Source organism: Acinonyx jubatus, chromosome B2 (assembly GCF_027475565.1).
Source record: "Acinonyx jubatus isolate Ajub_Pintada_27869175 chromosome B2, VMU_Ajub_asm_v1.0, whole genome shotgun sequence".
In the NCBI taxonomy this organism is placed as follows: Eukaryota; Metazoa; Chordata; class Mammalia; order Carnivora; family Felidae; genus Acinonyx; species Acinonyx jubatus.
Window position 1 is genome coordinate 149,209,666 of NC_069385.1, and position 18,403 is coordinate 149,228,068.

At 38.6% G+C, this 18,403-nt stretch overlaps 1 long non-coding RNA gene across 1 annotated transcript; it reads left to right on the forward strand.

Annotated features, from left to right (window-relative positions):
* Positions 1-950: 950 nt before the first annotated feature.
* On the forward strand, positions 951-18,376 carry LOC128315751 (uncharacterized). Its single transcript, XR_008298826.1, has 4 exons — positions 951-1,582; positions 15,689-16,533; positions 17,170-17,395; positions 17,793-18,376. It is a non-coding gene; the product is annotated as an uncharacterized LOC128315751 (long non-coding RNA).
* The last annotated feature ends 27 nt before the right edge of the window (positions 18,377-18,403 follow it).

Sequence of the window (18,403 nt, forward strand, 5' to 3'; positions counted from 1 at the left end):
CAGATGAAAGAATAGAACCAAACCACAGCAAAATAGGCAAAATAGATACAAGTAATATGCCTGATACATAATTTACAGTAATGCTCATAAAGATACTCACTGGACAGGGTGGGAGCCAAGATGGTGGAACAGCATGGAAGTTTTTTGTGTGTCTCGCGTCCATGAGATGCAGCCAGACCAACACTAAACCATCCTACACACCTAGAAAAGTGATCTGAGGATTACCACAACAAACTGCACAACATGAACCACGGAATTCAGCAGGTCCATGGCGAAGAGAGGTGAAGTGGGGAAGAGAGAAGCTGAGGCAGGCAGGAAGGTGCTTTTGCGTGCAGAGATAGGATGGAGATGGTGGGAGAATACGGAAAAGCACGCATCCCCAAAAGCAGCTGGAGAGAAAGTGGAAAATTGGAAACAGCCACAGGGACTAAGCTAAAAAGGGAGAAAGGAGAAAAGAGACGGTTTAAATTCCATTAAGACCATAAACAGGGGGAGTGCAGAGTCTGCAACACCGCAGCTCAATATCTGGTGGTGCTCTGGTGGGAAGGGTGAAGCCCCAGGAGGCTTCACAGGGAGTTCTCAGGCCACACAGGGAGAAGCAGTTCCACTGCCAGAAGGCCATTTGGTAGAGACTGTTGAAGCCACCTGGTCCCAGCAGACCCCAAAGAATGCCCACATTTGCTGGTACTGGAACAAGGTCTTTAAGGGTGAAGCCTGGTGCCAGATGTGTGTTGTGATTTTCCATAATCCTTGAAATGCTGCTACTACACTATCTCGCAAACTTTTTTGGGGGTGGGCTGGCACCTGGCTGCTGTGTTGCATCCACACGACTCCTGAAACAATGCTACGGGCACCAGTGACAGTCACAACAAAGTTTATTACAATGAGAGGCAAGGCCGACTGATTGGGACCAACACTCTTGATAAGCGTGTGGCCTCAAACAGCCGGGGTACAGAGTTTTTAAAGCCGATCACATCGTTTTATCATTATCTGGGAACAGAACAGAGAAACAGTTCCCAGATGAGTTAGAAACAGTTGCCAGATGAGTCAGAAACAGTTATTGAATGAGGTGATTATTTTAGACTTTCTGCCACTAAGTTGCAACCAGTGGATCTCCTTGACCTTGTCTTTGATGCTCTTTTTTTGAGCTTTTGTTTCCTTCATTGGTAAAGCCTGATTCACAAGAGTATGAAGTATGATTTACAAGAGTAAAAGCAAGGCTGTTATCTTTTGACCTTCAGTGTCAAAACAAAGTTGTTATTTTTCAAGCTAAGTGTTAGCCTTACACTACAATTTAACCCTTACAGCAGGCTCGGGGCACTGGCAGCAGCAGGGACCAGCAAACGTTCCTGGGTGTGGCCAGCATTCAGCCATTGCTTGGTGAGAGCCTCCCACAGAGGGGCTGAACGGGTCCAAGCCAGAGTCCTTAAGAAGTAAGGTGCCGAGGAGGAGCCAAGATGGCAGAACAGCATGGAAGTTTTTTGTGTGTCTCGCGTGTGAAGCTTTTTGTGTGTCTCTTTTGTGTGAAGCTTTTTGTGTGTCTCACGAAGAGCTGAACTTGGGGAACAAGAAGCCAAGAAAGGTAGGGAACCCCTTTTGTGGGAGGAGAGAGGCCAGAGACTGGGGAGGGGGGAGCATAGGGGAAAAACACCCATCCCCAAAGCAGCTGGAGAGGAAGTAGAAAATTGGAAGCAGCCACAGGAACTAAACCAAAAAGGGAGAAAGGAGAAAAGAGAGGGTTTAAATTCCATTAAGACAGTAAACAAGGGGAGCACAAAGGCTGCAACTCCGCAGCTCGATACCTGGTGGTGCTCTGGTGGGAAAGGTGAATCCCCAAGAACAGAGTGGGGTCTGGGAGGTTCTCAGGCCACACGGGGAAAAGCGGTTCCACTGCTGGAAGGACGTTTGGTAGACACTGTTGAAGCCACCTGGTCCCAGCAGACCCCAGAAGGTGGCCACATTAGCTGGTGCTGGGGCAAGGTCATTAAGGGTGAAGCCTGGTGCCTGATGTGTGTTGGATTTTCCATAATCCCTAAAATGCTGCTGCCACACTGTCTTGCGAACATTTTCTGGGAAGGGTTGCCACCTGGCTGCAGTCTCGGGCACCGGCAACAAAAGGGTCCAGTGGGCATTCCTGGGTGCAGCCGACATTCGGCCATTGCTCGGTGAGACCCTCCCACAGAGGAGCAGACCGGGTCAAAGCCTCAGTCCTTCAGAAGTAAGGGGCTGGGAAAAACAGCCACATCTGAGACAAAACTTGGGAGAGAGGTGCTGCCTGGGGCCTGGTCACAGAGAGTGAAAACACGGGGAATGGACGAGAGCTGAAGACAGGACAGATGCATCATTGCTGCTCTGGGAGAACAGACTGGGTAGCTGGGTGGCACCATTCCCGCGCATGCCCACCTACAAGTGCCGCAACAATCCACCCCCGTAGGCTAGCAGCGCCATCTAGGGGAGAGAGGAGAGGTTACACCGAGCCCTACCCAACTGGGCCAAATTTGCTCTTCAAGAACACAAGTCTCACCGCCAGCTTAATTTATTGACTATGAAGAGCTACATAGACTGACTTCTAGGGGAAAAGGAAGCAATTTCAGTCCTACTTCAATCTGTTAGCAGGTTCATCTATTCAATTTCTTTCTTTTTTTTCTTCTCTTTTTCCTTTTTCTCTTTTACACTTCTTTTCTTTTTCTTGAATACAGAAAGAGAAGCAACTCATTTTTATTTTCAATTTTTATTAAAAATATCTCTCTTTAATTTTTATTACTATTTTTATTACTATCACGTGTAAATTTTTTCAAATTCTACTTTACTTCCATCATTTTATTTTAGTCTACTTCAGTGTACTCACTTTTTCAAATTTTCAAACATTTTTTCTTTTTTTTTCTTTTTTTCTTTCTTTTTCTTTTTTCTTTTTCCTTTCTTTACTTTTTCTTGAATAAAGAGAAAAACTTCATTTTTACTTTCAATTTCTTTTTAAAATATTTTTATTTAATTTTTATTATCATATACTTTTTTCTTTTATGTAATTTTGTTTTCAAATTCTACCATACTCCTATCACTTTATTTCAGTCTACTACAGTGTATTCACTTTTTCAAATTTTCAAACGATTTCTTTTTTCATTTTTTTCTTTTTTATCTTTTTTCTTTTTCATTTCTTTTCATTTTTCTTAAATATAGAAAATGAAAAAATCATGTTTCCTTTTAATTTTTATTAAAAATATTTTTCTTTCATTTTTTTATCCTATATTCTCTAATTTTGGGTGTATTTTTTCAAATTCTATTTTACCCACATCATCTCATTTTAGTCTACCTTAGTGTATCCATTTTTTCAAATTCTCAATTTCCTTTTTTTTCTCTCCCCCCCCCCTTTTTTTTCATTTCTCTAATCTGTCAAACTACTTTCAACACCCAGACCAAAACACACCTAGGATCTAGCATCATCTATTAGACTTGTGTGTGTGTTTCTAATTTTTAATTTTAATGTTTTTAAATTTTAATTTCTGTAATTTCAACTTTTCTACCTCATTAACTCCTTTTCTCCCTTCAAAATGACAAAGTGAAGGAATTCACCCCAAAAGAAAGAGCATGAAGACACGACAGCCAGGGATTTAACCAACACAGACACAAGCAAGATGTCCGAACCAGAATTTAGAATCCTGATAATAAGAATACTAGCTGGAGTCAAAAATAGATTAGAATCCCTTTCTACAGAGATAAAAGAAGTCAAAAATAGCCACAATGAAATTAAAAATGCTATAACTGAGCTGCAATTATGGATGGATGCAGCAGCAGCAAGGATGGGAGAGGCAGAACAGAGAATCAGCCATATAGAGAACAAACTTATACAGAATAATGAAGCAGAAAAAAAGAGGGAGATTGAGGCAAAAGAGCATGAGTTAAGAATTAGAGATCGGTGACTCATTAAAAAGGAACAACATCAGAATCATAGGGGTCCCAGAGGAGGAAGAGAGAGAAATAGGGGTAGAAGGGTTATGTGAGCTAATCATAGCAGAAAACTTTCCTAACCTGGGGAAAGACACAGACAGCAAAACCCAGGAAGCACAGAGGATTCCCATTAGATTCAACAAAAAGCGACCATCTACAGGCATATCATAGTCAAATTCACAAAATACTCGGGCAAGGAGAGAATCATGAAAGCAGCAAGGGAAAAAAAGTCCCTAACCTACAAGGGAAGACAGATCAGGTTTGCAGCAGACCCATCCACAGAAACTTGGCAGGCCAGAAAGGAGTGGCGGGGTATATTCAATGTGCTGAATCAGAAAAATATGCAGCCAAGAATCCTTTATCCAGCAAGGCTGTCATGCAAAATATAAAGAGTGATAAAAAGTTTCCCACACACTGGGTGTTGTATGGAAACCAATTTGACAATAAATTTCATATATTGGGAAAAAAAAAAAGTTTCCCAGACAAACAAAAATTAAAGGAGTTTGTGACCACTAAACCAGCCCTGCAAGAAATTTTAAGGGGGACTCTTTGAGGGGAGAAAAAATGAAAAAAAAAAAAAATACACACACACACACACACACACACACACACACACACACACACACATACACACACACACCAAAAGCAACAAAAGATTAGAAAGGACGAGAGAACACCACCAGAAACTCCACCTCTACAAACATCATAATGGCAATAGATTCATATCCTTCAGTACTCATTCTAAATGACAATGGACTCAATGCTCCAATCAAAAAACATAGGGTAACAGAATAGATAAGAAAACAAGATCCATCTATATGCTGTTTACAAGAGACCCACTTTAGACCTAAAGACACCTACAGATTGAAAATAAAGGGATGGAGAACCATCTATCATGATAATGTTCAACAAAAGAAACCTGGAGTGGCCATACTTACATAAGACAATCTAGACTTCATTTTTTAAATTTTTTTTTTAATTTTTTAATGTTTTTTTAATCTAGACATTAAAGACTGTATCAAGAGATGCAGAAGGGCATTATATCATAATCAAGGGGTCTATCCACCAAGAAGACCTAACAATTGTAAACATTTATGTGCCAAATGTGAGAGCACACAAATATATAAATCAACCACACACGTAAAGAAACTCATCGATATTAATACCATAATAGTAGGAGACTTCAACACCCCACTCACAACAATGGACACATCATCTAATCAAAAAATCAACAAGGAAACAATGGCTTTGAATGACACACTGGACCAGATGGACTTCACATGTATATTCAGAACATTTCATCCTAAAGCAGCAGAATATACATTCTTCTCCAGTGCACATGGAACGTTCTCCAGAATAGATCATATACTGGGACACAAATCAGCCCTAAGTAAGTACAAAAATATCGAGATCATACCATGCATATTTTCAGACCACAATGCTATGAAACTCGAAATGAACCACAAAAAAATTTGGAAAGATAGGAAATACTTGGAGACTGAAGAACATCCTACTAAAGAATGAATGGGCTAACCAAGCAGTTAAAGAGGAAATGAAAAAGTACATGGAAGTCAATGAAATTGACACCACCACAACCCAAAACCTCTGGGACAGAGCAAAGGCCATCATAAGAGGAAAGTATATAGCAATCCAGGCCTTCCTAAAGAAGGAAGAAAGATCTCAGATACACAACCTAACCTTACGCCTTAAGGAGCTGGAAAAAGAACAGCAAATAAAACCCAAAACCAGCAGAAGACAGGAAATAATAAAGATTAGAGCAGAAATTAATGCTATTGAAACCAAAAAACAAACAAACCAACAAACAAAAAACAGTAGAACAGATCAAAGAAACCAGAAGCTGGGTCTTTGAAAGAATTAACAAAATTGATAAACCACAAGCCAGTTTGATCAAGAAGAAAAAGGAAAGGACCCAAATAAGTAAAATCAAGAATGAAAGAGGAGAAATCACAAACAACACAACAGAAATAAAAACAATAATAAGAGAATATTATGAGCAATTATATGCCAATGAAATGGGCAATCTGGAAGAAATGGACAAATTCCTAGAAACATATACACTACCAAAACTGAAACAGGAAGAAATAGAAAATTTGAACAGACCCATAACCAGTAAGGAAATTGAATTAGTGATCAAAAATCTCTCAAAAAACAAGAGTCCAGGGCCAGACAGCTTTCCAGGGGAATTCTACCAAACATTTAAGGAAGAGTTAACACCTATTCTCTTGAAGGTGTTCCAAAAAATAGAAATGGAAGAAAAACATCCAAACTCTTTCTATGAAGCCAGCATTACCTTGATTCCAAAACCAGACAGAGACCCCACTAAAAAGGAGAACTATAGACCAATTTCCCTGATGAACATGGATGCAAAAATCCTCAACAAGATATTAGCCAACCGGATCCAACAATACATTAAAAAAAATTATTCACCATGACCAAGTGGGATTTATACCTGGGATGCAGGACTGGTTCAATATCCGCAAAACGATTAACAGGATTCATCACATCAATAAAAGAAAGGACAAGAACCCTATGATCCTCTCAATGGATGCAGAGGAAGCATTTGACAAAATACAACATCCTTTCTTGATAAAAGCCCTCAAGAAAGTAGGGATAAAAGGATCATGCCTCGAGATCGTAAAAGCCATATATGAACGATCCAACACTAATATCATCCTCAATGGGAAAAAACTGAGAGCTTTCCCCCTAAGGTCAGGGACAAGACAGGGATGTCCACTCTCGCCACTGTTACTCAACATAGTATTGGAAGTCTTAGCCTCTGCAATCAGACAACACAAAGAAATGAAAGGCATCCAAACTAGCCAGGAGGAGGTCAAATTTTCATAGTAGCTATCAAGACAGTATGGTACTGGCACAAGAACAGACACTCAGGTCAATGGAACAGAATAGAGAACCCAGAAATGGACTCACAAACGTATGGCCAACTAATCTTTGACAAAGCAGGAAAGAATATCCAATGGAATAAAGACAATCTCTTCAGCAAGTGGTTCTGGGAAAACTGGACAGCGACATGCAGAAGAATGAACTTGGACCACTTTCTTACACCATACACAAAAATAAACTCAAAATGGATGAAAGACCTAAACGTAAGACAGGAAGCCATCAAAATCCTCAAGGAAAAAGCAGGCAAAAACCTCTTTGATCATGGCCTCAGCAATTTCTTACTCAACACGTCTCCAGAGGCAAGGGAAACAAAAGCGAAAATGAACTACTGGGACCTCACCAAAATAAAAAGCTTCTGCACAGTGAAGGAAACAATCAGCAAAACTAAAAGGCAACCCACAGAATGGGAGAAGATATTTGCAAATGACATATCAGATAAAGGGTTAGTATCCAAAGTCTATAAAGAACTTACCAAACTAAACACCGAAAAAACAAATAATCCAGTGAAGAAATGGGCAAAAGACATGAATAGACACTTCTCCAAGGAAGACATCCAGATGGCCAACGGATACAGGAAAAGATGCTCTCCATCACTCATCATCAGGGAAATACAAATCAAAACCACAATGAGATACCACCGCACACCTGTCAGAATGGCTAACATTAACAATTCAGGCAACAACAGATGTTGGTGAGGATGTGGAGAAAGATGATATCTTTTGCATTGTTGGTGGCAATGCAAGCTGGTGCGGCCACTCTGGAAAACAGTATGGAGGTTCCTCAAAAAACTAAAAATAGAACTACCCTACGACCTAGCAATTGCACTACTAGGCATTTATCCACGGGAAACAGGTGTGCTGTTTCAAAGGGACACATGCACCCCCACGTTCATAGCAGCACTATCAACAATAGCCAAAGTATGGAAAGAGCCCAAATGTCCATAGATGGATGAATGAATAAAGAAGATGTGGTATATATATATACACAATGAAGTATTAGCAATCAAAAAGAATGAAATCCTGCCATTTGCAACTGTGTGGATAGAACTGGAGGATATTATGCTAAGTGAAATTAGTCAGAGAAAGACAGATATCATATGACTTCACTCATATGAGGACTTTAAGAGACAAAACATATGAACATAAGGGAAGGGAAATGAAAATAATATAAAAACAGGGAGGGGGACAAAACATAAGAGACTCACACATATGGAGTACAAACTGAGGGTTAATGGACGGGTTATGGGAGGGGGGTTGGCTAAATGGGTAAGGGGCATTAAGGAATCTACTCCTGAAATCATTGTTGTACTATATGGTAATTAATTTGGATGTAATTTTAAAAAATAATAATAATAACATAAAAGCAAAAAAAAGAATTAATTTAATTCTATTTCATGTCAGGAGAAGGGAAGAGGCAGAAAGGAAAATGAAAGACAATTTTTTCCTTGATTTATCTAATGTATATGGGTAGTATATGTGAAATACAGAAAGAAACATACACAAGTAAATTCCGGAATAAAATACATAAATGAATTCTGGAACGGCTTTGGAAAAAATAAAAATTAAAAAATTAATTAATCTTTGAAAAGCAGGAAAGAACATCCAATGGGGACAACACAGTAACTTCAAAAAAATGCTTTTTAGAAAATTGGACGGCTATACACAAGAGAAGGAAAGCAGGCCACATTCTTACACCATACACAAAAATAAATTCAAAAGGCACTAAAGACATAAATATGAGGCCTGAAACCATAAAGGTCCTAGAACAGAGGACAAGCAGTAATTATTCTGACATCAGCTGTAGCAGTTTCTTACTAGATATGTCTTCTGAGGCAAGGGAAATAAGAGAAAATATAAACTATTGGGACATCATCAAAATAAAAAGCTTCTGCACAGTAAAGAAAAAAAATCAACAAAACTAAAAGGCAACCTATGGAATGGAAGAAGATATTTGAAAATGACATATCTGATAAAGGAATTGTGTCCAAAATATATAGAGAACTTATAAAACTCAACACCTAGGGGTGCCTGTATAGCTCAGTTAGTTAAGTGCCAACTTCGACTCAGGTCATGATCTCGTGGTTCATGAGTTCAAGCCCCATGTCAGGCTTTGTGTTGACAGTTCAGAGCCTGGAGCCTGCTCGGATCCTGTGTCTCCTCTCCCTCCCCCTCCCCTGCTCTTGCTCTGTCTCTCTCTCTCAAAAATAAAAATAAACATTAAAAAATTTATAAAACTCAACACCCAAAACACATATAAAACAACCTAAAAATGGGCAGCAAATATGAACATACATTTCTCCAAAGAAGACATCCAGATGGCCAATAAACACATGAAAAGATGGTCAACACTACTCAAAATCAAGGAATACAAATCAAAACTACGATGAGATATGACTTCACACCTGTCAGAATGGCTAAAATTAATGACACAGGAAACAACAGATGTTGGCCAGGTTGCAGAAAGAGAGAACCTTTTTGCACTGTTGGTGGGGATGCAAACTGGTGCAGCCACTCTGGGAAACAGTATGGAGGTTCCTCAAATAGTTAAAAATACAACTACCCTATTATCCAGTAATCACACTATTTTTATCCAGAAGTTTTTAAAAGCACTAATTCAAAGAAATACATGCACACCTATACTTATAGCCAACATTATTTACAATAGCCAAATTATGGAAACAGCATCTTTCTGTAGTGGGTAGGCTTTCACTACAATTTCACTTTTCAAGATTCCTGGCTTTACCCGAGTATCTCCATTTTAACTCATTACATGTGATGACCTTAGCTTTGTCTTCTATAAACAAAGTTGCCTAGAACATTGAAATCACTTGGGAAGTGATCAAAGGTCCTCATTTTTATATTTTATTTTTTAAATATAATTTATTGTCAAATTGGCTTACATACAACACCCAGTTCTTATCCCAACAAGTGCCCTCCTCAATGCCCATCACCCACTTTTCCCTCTCCCCCACACCCCATCAACCCTCAGTTTGTTCTCTGTATTTAAGAATCTCTTATGCTTTGCCTCCCTCCTTTTCTGTTTGTAACTATTTTTCCCCCTTCCCATCCCCCATAGTCTTCTGTTAACTTTCTTAAGATCCACATATGAGTGAAAACATATGATATCTGTCTTTCTCTGACTGATTTATTTCACTTAGCATAATACCCTCCAGTTCCATCTACATTGCTGCAAATGGCATGATTTTATTCTTTCTCATTGCCAAGTAGTATTCCATTGTATATATAAACCACATGTTCTTTTTTTTTTCAATATATGAAATTTATTGTCAAATTGGTTTCCATACAACACCCAGTGCTCATCCCAAAAGGTGCCCTCCTCAATACCCATCACCCACCCTCCCCTCCCTCCCACCCCCCATCAACCCTCAGTTTGTTCTCAGTTTTTAACAGTCTCTTATGCTTTGGCTCTCTCCCACTCTAACCTCTTTTTTTTTTTTCCTTCCCCTCCTCCATGGGTTTCTGTTAAGTTTCTCAGGATCCACATAAGAGTGAAACCATATGGTATCTGTCTTTCTCTGTATGGCTTATTTCACTTAGCATCACACTCTCCAGTTCCATCCACGTTGCTACAAAGGGCCATATTTCGTTCTTTCTCATTGCCATGTAGTACTCCATTGTGTATATAAACCACAATTTCTTTATCCATTCATCAGTTGATGGACATTTAGGCTCTTTCCATAATTTGGCTATTGTTGAGAGTGCTGCTATAAACATTGGGGTACAAGTGCCCCTATGCATCAGTACTCCTGTATCCCTTGGGTAAATTCCTAGCAGTGCTATTGCTGGGTCATAGGGTAGGTCTATTTTTAATTTTCTGAGGAACCTCCACACTGCTTTCCAGAGTGGCTGCACCAATTTGCATTCCCACCAACAGTGCAAGAGGGTTCCCGTTTCTCCATATCCTCGCCAGCATCTATAGTCTCCTGATTTGTTCATTTTGGCCACTCTGACTGGCGTGAGGTGATATCTGAGTGTGGATAAACCACATCTTCTTTATCCATTCATCAGTTGATGGACATTTAGACTCTTTCCATAATTTGGCTATTATTGAAAGCACTGCTATAAACATTGGGGTACATGTGTTCCTATGAATCAGCACTCCTGTATCACTTGCGTAAATTCCTAGCAGTGCTATTGCTGGGTCATAGGGTAGTTCTATTTTTAATTTTTTGAGGAATCTCCACACTGTTTTCCAGCCTCAAGACATTTTTTAAAAGAACATTCTATAAGATAAGAAGACCTAAAATAAAACAATATTAATTAATATATAGTTTGTTCAATGGGGGGAAAGTGGAAGAATAGGTCATGTATAGGAGGGAACTTGGAATTTTTGGAGCTGGTATCACATTTGTGAAGAAAGGATCACTAGTGTGTCTGCAGAGACACAAAGTAGAGCCAGGTCTGGCTGATACTCTCACAGCATGTAAACAGTCTATAGTTCCATGTTGAATAACAGTGGTGAGAGTGGACATCCCTGCTGTGTATCCAACCTTAGGGGTACAGCTCACAGCTTTTCCACATTGAGGATATTAGCTGTGGGTCTTTTGTATATGGCCTTTATGATCTTGAGTTATGTTCTTCTATCCCTACTTACTGGAGGTTTTTATCAAGAAAGAATGCTGTATTTTCTCAAATGTTTTTCTTGCATCTATTGAGAGAACCATATGGTTCTTATTCTCTCTTTTCTCATTGTGGTGCACCACAGTGATTGATTTGCTAATATTGAACAAGCCCTGCATCCCAGGAATAAATCCCACTTGATTGTGGTGAATAATTCTTTTAATGTACTCTTGAATTCAATTAGCTGTATAGAGTTCAGAACTTTTGTGTCGATGTTCAAAAGGGATATTGCTCTGTGGTTCTCCTTTTTAGTGGGGTCTTTGTCTGCTTTTGGAATCAAGGTATTTCTGGCCTCATAGAATTAGTTTGGAAGTTTTCCTTCCATTTCTATTTTTTGGAACAGTTTCAAAACTATAGGTATTAATTCTTCTTTAAATGTCTGGTAGAATTCCCCTGGGAGGCCATTTGGCCCTGGACTCTTGTTTGTTTGGAGATTTTTGATTACTAATTCAATTTCTTTACCAACTATGAATCTGTTCAAATTTTCTATTTTTTCCTGTTTAAGTATCAGTAGTTTATATGTTTCTATGAATTTATCCATCTCTTCCAGATTTCCCAAGTTGTTGACATTAATTGCTCATAATATTCTCTTACAATTTTTTTGTATTTCTGTGGTGTTGGGTGTGATCTATCCTCTTTCATTCGTGATTTCATCTATTTGGGTTCTTTCTATTTTCTTTTGAGAAGACTGGCTAGGGGGTTATCAGTTTTGTTAATTCTTTCAAAAAATTCCTAGTTTTGTTTATCTCTTCTACTATTATTTTGATTTCCATGTCATTTATTTCAGCTTTAATGTTTATTATTTCCCTCCTTCTGCTGGTTTTTGACCTTTATTTGTTGTTCTTTTTCCAGCTTCTTTAGATGTAAGGTTAGGTTGTACATTTCAGACTTTTGTTCCTTCTTGAGGAAGATCTGAATTGCTATATACTTCCTTCTTATAACTGCTTTTGCTGCAGCCCAGAGGTTGAGGATTATGGCATTTTCATTTTCATTGGCTTCCATGTATTTTTTTTTATTTCTTCTTCAATTTCCTGGTTAACCCATACATCATTTAATAGGATGTTCTTTAACCTCAATGTATTGGTTATATTTCCAAGTTTTTTTTTCATGTGGTTGACTTTGAGTTTCATAAGGTCTAAATATGCATGGGATGATCTCAATCCTTTTGCACTCATTGAGGCCTGATTTGTGACCCAGTATGTGATCTGTTCTATAGAAAGTTCCATGGACACTTCAAAAGAATGTGTACCTTACTGCTTTAGGATGAAATGTTCTGATATATCTGTTAAGTCCATCTGGTCCAATGTGTCATTCAAAGTCATTGCTTCTTTGTTGATTTTATGCTTAGATGATCTGTCCATTGCTACAAGTATGGTGTTAAAATTCCTTACTATTATTGTATTATCATCAATGAGTTACTGTAAATTTGGTCTTAACTGATTTATGTAATTAGATTCCTTCAAGTTGGGGACATAAATATTTACCATTGTTAGATCTTCTTGTTGGATAGTCCTAGCCTCAGCAATCAGAAACAAAAAAATAAATAAATAAAAGGCATCCAAATTGGCAAGGAAGAAGTCAAGCTTTTGCTCTTTGCAGACATGATCTCTATGTGGAAAACTCAAAAGATTTCACCAAAAAATTCCTAGAACTGATACATGAATTCAGCAAAGTTGCAGGATATAAAATCAACATACAGAAACTGTTGCATTTCTATACACCAATAATGAGCCAGCAGAAAGAGAAATCAAGGAATCAATTCCATTCACAATTACACCAAAAACTATGAGATACCTAGGAATAAACCTAATTAAAAAGGTAAAAGAGCTGTACTCTGAAAACTACAGAATACATCTGAAAGAAATTGAAGAAGACACAATGAAATAGAAAAACATTCTATGTGGGGCGCCTGGGTGGCTCAGTCGGTAAAGCATCCAACTTCGGCTCAGGTCATGATCTCATGGTTTTCGAGTTCAAACCCTGCGTTGGGCTCTGTGCTGACAACTCAGAGCCTGGACCCCACCATGGATTCTGTGTCTCCCTTTCTCTCTGATCCTCCCCTGCTCATGTTCTGTCTCTCTCTCTCTTTCAAAAATAAATATTCAAAAATTTTTTAAAAAAAGAAAAACATTCCATGCTCATAGATTTGAAGAACAAGTGTTGTTAAAATGTTGATACTACCCAAAGCAATCTACACATGAAATCCAATCCCTATCAAAGTAACACCAGAATTCTTGACAGAGCTAGAACAAACAATCCTAAAATTTGTATGGAACCACAAAAGGCCCTGAAGAGCCAAAGAAATCTTGAAAAAGAAAACCAAAGCTGGAAACATCACTATCCCAGACTTCAAGATGTATTACAAAGCTGTAATCATCAAAACAGTATGTTACTGGCACAAAAACGGACACTCAGATAGATGGAACAGAATAGAAAACCCAGAAATGGACCTACAAATGTATAGCAAATCAATCTTTGACAAAGAAGGAAAGAATATCCAATTGAATAAAGACCATCTCCTCAGCAAATGGTGCTGGGAAAACTGGACAGTGACATACAGAATAACCCTGGACCACTTTCTTACATTTTGTTAACTCAAAATGGGTGAAATACCTAAATGTGAGACAGAAAGCTTCAAAATCATAGAGGAGGAAACAGGCAGAAACCTCTCTGACCTCAGTTGTAGCAACTTCTTACTAGATACGTCCACAGAGTTAAGGAAAACAAAAGCAAAAATGAACTACTGGGTCTCATCAAGATAAAAAGCAAAGAAAACAACAAAACTAAAAGGCAGCTGATGGAATGGGAGAAGATATTTGCAAATGACATATCAGATAAAGGGCTGGTATCCAAAATCTATAAAGATCTTATCAAACTCAACACCCAAAGAACACATAATCCAGTTAAACTGTGCAGAAGACATAAACACACACTTCTCCAAAGAAGACATCCATATGGCTAACACATGAAAGAAAATATGTTCAACATCATTCATCATCAGGGAAACACAAATCAAAACTACAATGAGGTATCATTTCATGCCAGTCAGAATGGCTAACATTAACAACACAGGAAACAACAGGTGTTGGTGAGAATATTGAGAAAGGGGAACACTTTTGCACTGTTGGTAGAAATGTAAACTGGTGCAGCCATTCTGGGAAACAGTATGGATGTTCCTGAAAAAGTTAAAAATAGAACTAGCCTACGACTCAACAATTGCACTATTAGGTGTTTATACAAAGGATACAAAGATGCTGATTTGAAGGGGCACATGCACCCCAATGTTTATAGCAGCACTATCAACAATAATCAAATTATGGAAAGAGCAAAAATGTCCACTGACTGATGAATGGATAAAGAAGATGTGGTGTATATACAATGGAATATTGCTCAGCAATAAAAATTAATGAAACTTTGCCATTTATAAAGACAGATAGGACTAGAGTGTATAACGCTCAGCAAAATAAGTCAGTCAGAGAAAGAAAAATACCATATGATTTCACTCATATGTGGATTTTAAGAAACAAACAGATGAGCATAGGGAAAAGGAAGGCAAAATAAGATAATAACAGTAAATAAAATCTTAAAAGACTCTTAAATACAGAGGACAAAGTGAGGGTTGAAGAAGGGGAGGTGGGGGATAGGCTGGGTGGGGGATGGGTACTAGGAAGGCATTTGTTTGATTAAATCTTAAAAGACTCTTAAATACAGAGAACAAACTGAGGGTTGATGGAGGGGAGGTGGGGGATAGGCTGGGTGGGGGATGGGTACTAGGAGGGCATTTGTTGGGATGAGAAATGGAGGTTGTATACAAGTGATGAATCACTAAATTCTAGTACACTATATGTAAACTACCTTGAATTTAAATAAAGTCTTGGAAGAAAAAAATAAAAGACTATAGTTCTAAACAGCAAATGTAAAACTCTAATAAACAAATGAGTTACATGATGTGTGGGGCTCAAAGCAAAATAAAAATACAGAATTCTGGGGCACCTGGGTGGCTCAGTTAGTTGAGTGTCCGACTTTGGCTCAGGTCATGATCTCATGGCTTGTGAGTTCAAGCCCCGCGTCAAGCTCTGTGCTGACAGCTCAGAGCCTGGAGCCTGCTTCAGATTCTGTGTCTCCCTCTCTCTCTGCCCACACTCGCTCACTCGCTCGCTCTCTCTCTCTCTCAAAAATAGATAAAAATTTAAAAAATTCAGAGCTCCTCGTTCAAAGTTACTGAGACTTTCAAGATGGTGAAACAAAGCATCAAATCAGGCACAGAGCCCATGGTGGCTGCAGCATGTCTATGAAGCTTCCATACAATCAGAGAATGTTCAAGACTATTTCATTTTGACTTGAAAATAATTTATAAACAAGACCTCAGAGAGACAACACATAAAGAGGAAAATCGTTCCTCGTTACTTCATCAAAATGCCGGATTTCTTGACATCTGTAGAAACTTCAGATAAAGTTGATGTGGGTGGTATTTTGAAAGAAATTAGACCACACTGCAGTTAGCTGAAGAACTGGAGTCTTGGTTTAAATCCCAGCTTCACAATTGATTGTAACACAGGCACATTTAACGGCAGTGAAATTTGCTGACAGTAGACCCTGAGCATTCTCTCCACACACAAGCATCAACATGTGAAACAATGGATGAGTTCATTACCTTCATGGTGGTGGTCATACGACCATACAGGGAAGCCAAATCATCACATGCACACTTGATACATATACAGATATACTTGTCGATGATTCCTCAACAACATGGGGAAACAGCAAAATTACTTAAATCATTTGAGCCCCCATTTTCTTATAATGAGAGATGATTTTACTACTTCTCTTGCTGGGTGTTTGGAAGAAAAAAAATGAGCTAACACCTGTAAGGAACTCAGAATAAGAACTAATACAATAAGTGCACAATAAAAGTTATTTCCCTTCTATTTATAGCATATATGTGAACAAGGAATTTAAATGTGATAAATCTACAATGAATTCCTGCAAAGCAACAATAATGGATCTCAACACAAAGATGGACAGGGTACGTGGTGTTTATAATTGTTATAAGAAAATTTGCATAGATGGCATTGCATATATTCTTTTGATGAGGCTCACAGAATATTTTCACCTAAAGGATTCAGAAAGAAGTAGGGATACACATGGGAGAGACCAGCCTCATTCCTTAGAGAGATATGTGACTTTTGGTATCCCGATTTTAAAGAAACTAATTTAGTGCTAATACCAACAGTGAAGAATTGGGTTTAGAATAAACAGAAGCAATCACATTTTTCCTCATTCCTCTCTTTGTTTTCCATAGAATCAGAGTAATGAATACATAGAATTTTAAAGGTTATCATAATTCTATATGGATCAATGGAACATAACCGGCCCCCATTCCTTAATATAATTTGCCAGATTTCTTTCATTTTATACAAAGTTTTTCCAGGGAAGTGCCCCTGATGACAAAGGAAGAAAAGGTAGTTGAACTAAGAACACAGAGGAGGCCCCTGACAATTGTGCTGTCCATGACTCTGCAAATAAGGAAGAAACATAGAAAAGAAAATTTTAGGCTGGGGAGGGGGAGGGGGAGGGGAAACAATGGAACTCAAGATAGTAACACCCAAGAGGAATTGTCTTGAATCGCAAGTATGGGAAAATACCCTGTTGATTCTCACAGCGATCCTGCTCACACCCAGGGGACACTCTCTCCGTGTTTATATGCCTAAGGTCTGTGGCTCCTGAGAGGCAGGAAGAATGTCAGAAGGAGACAAAGACGTTTCTGAACATGAAGAGCTCATGCTGCAATCCCAATAGGAACAGTCACTTCAAATATCTTCCTGCCATTCTCAGCTGTTGGGAGTGTAAACCTGCAAAGCTGGGCAGGCTGTGAATCCGACAATCAGGTAAGAGAATGCCTTAGGACTCGGGCTGAGAGGACCCCAGATTTTCTGCATGCTTGTTTATATGCAAGTAAGCGCCCAGATCTAGAGCTGGTTTCCTATTTTATGATGGATTCCCCACTGCATTTGTGGATTGTGAAGGCTCTTCATTCACTTTTATTGCCATATCTCATTCTCAACTCAGCAGGCCTGGTTCTCTAAATATTCTCCAGAGTAAATATGTAATCTCTCAGCATTAAAATTGCAGTGAAATAAATGACTGAGTAAGGACAAGTCTGATTAGAAATTGTCTTTAATGTTAGAAAAAGGTTTCTTCCCCAAGTGAATTTTTGATCCAATTTTGTTTGGTGAGTCAGAGAACCCAAAATGATATTTGCCATAACATTTGTATCTTACACAGGAGAGGTAGGATTAACAGTGTGAAAACATACTGTCAAAGAAAGCTAGTCTGACTTGCATGAAGCCAGCCTTTTACGGAGGTACAGCACAGATCAGGTATGTTCTCTAAATTCCTTCAACTCTACAGCGTAGAATCCCCCAGACTATGGAGAGGTACTGCCTCATCAACCCACTCCTTTATTCCTCTCACATCAAATCTTTCTATTCTCCTCTCAGGGATTTCCCAAGCTTAGAAAAAAAAAATCCCCTTTTTGTAGGAGGCACCCCCATGTCTGCATCTCCTTTCAGATTTCCTTCCATTATTTTCATTCTCTCCTTGTCTATTTTCCATAATTAAAAACGCTTCAGGGGCTTTCTTACAAGGTCTAGAGGTAGCAGTCTGGACGCCCATTAAAGTTTTCTCAGAAGGTAGATGTGCACAGCCAGAGAAGATGGTAGGTTGGCTACATGCTCTGAGTCTCTGGGAGAAAGACACATATTAATGACAATCAAATAAAGGGAAAAAATGGTGGACCAATGGCCCATAACCAACAGTTCACCATAATATCTAATAGTCTAATGAGGCAAATCCTATAAAAGGAATGATGTTGAAACTGTGTAAAACAATAATGC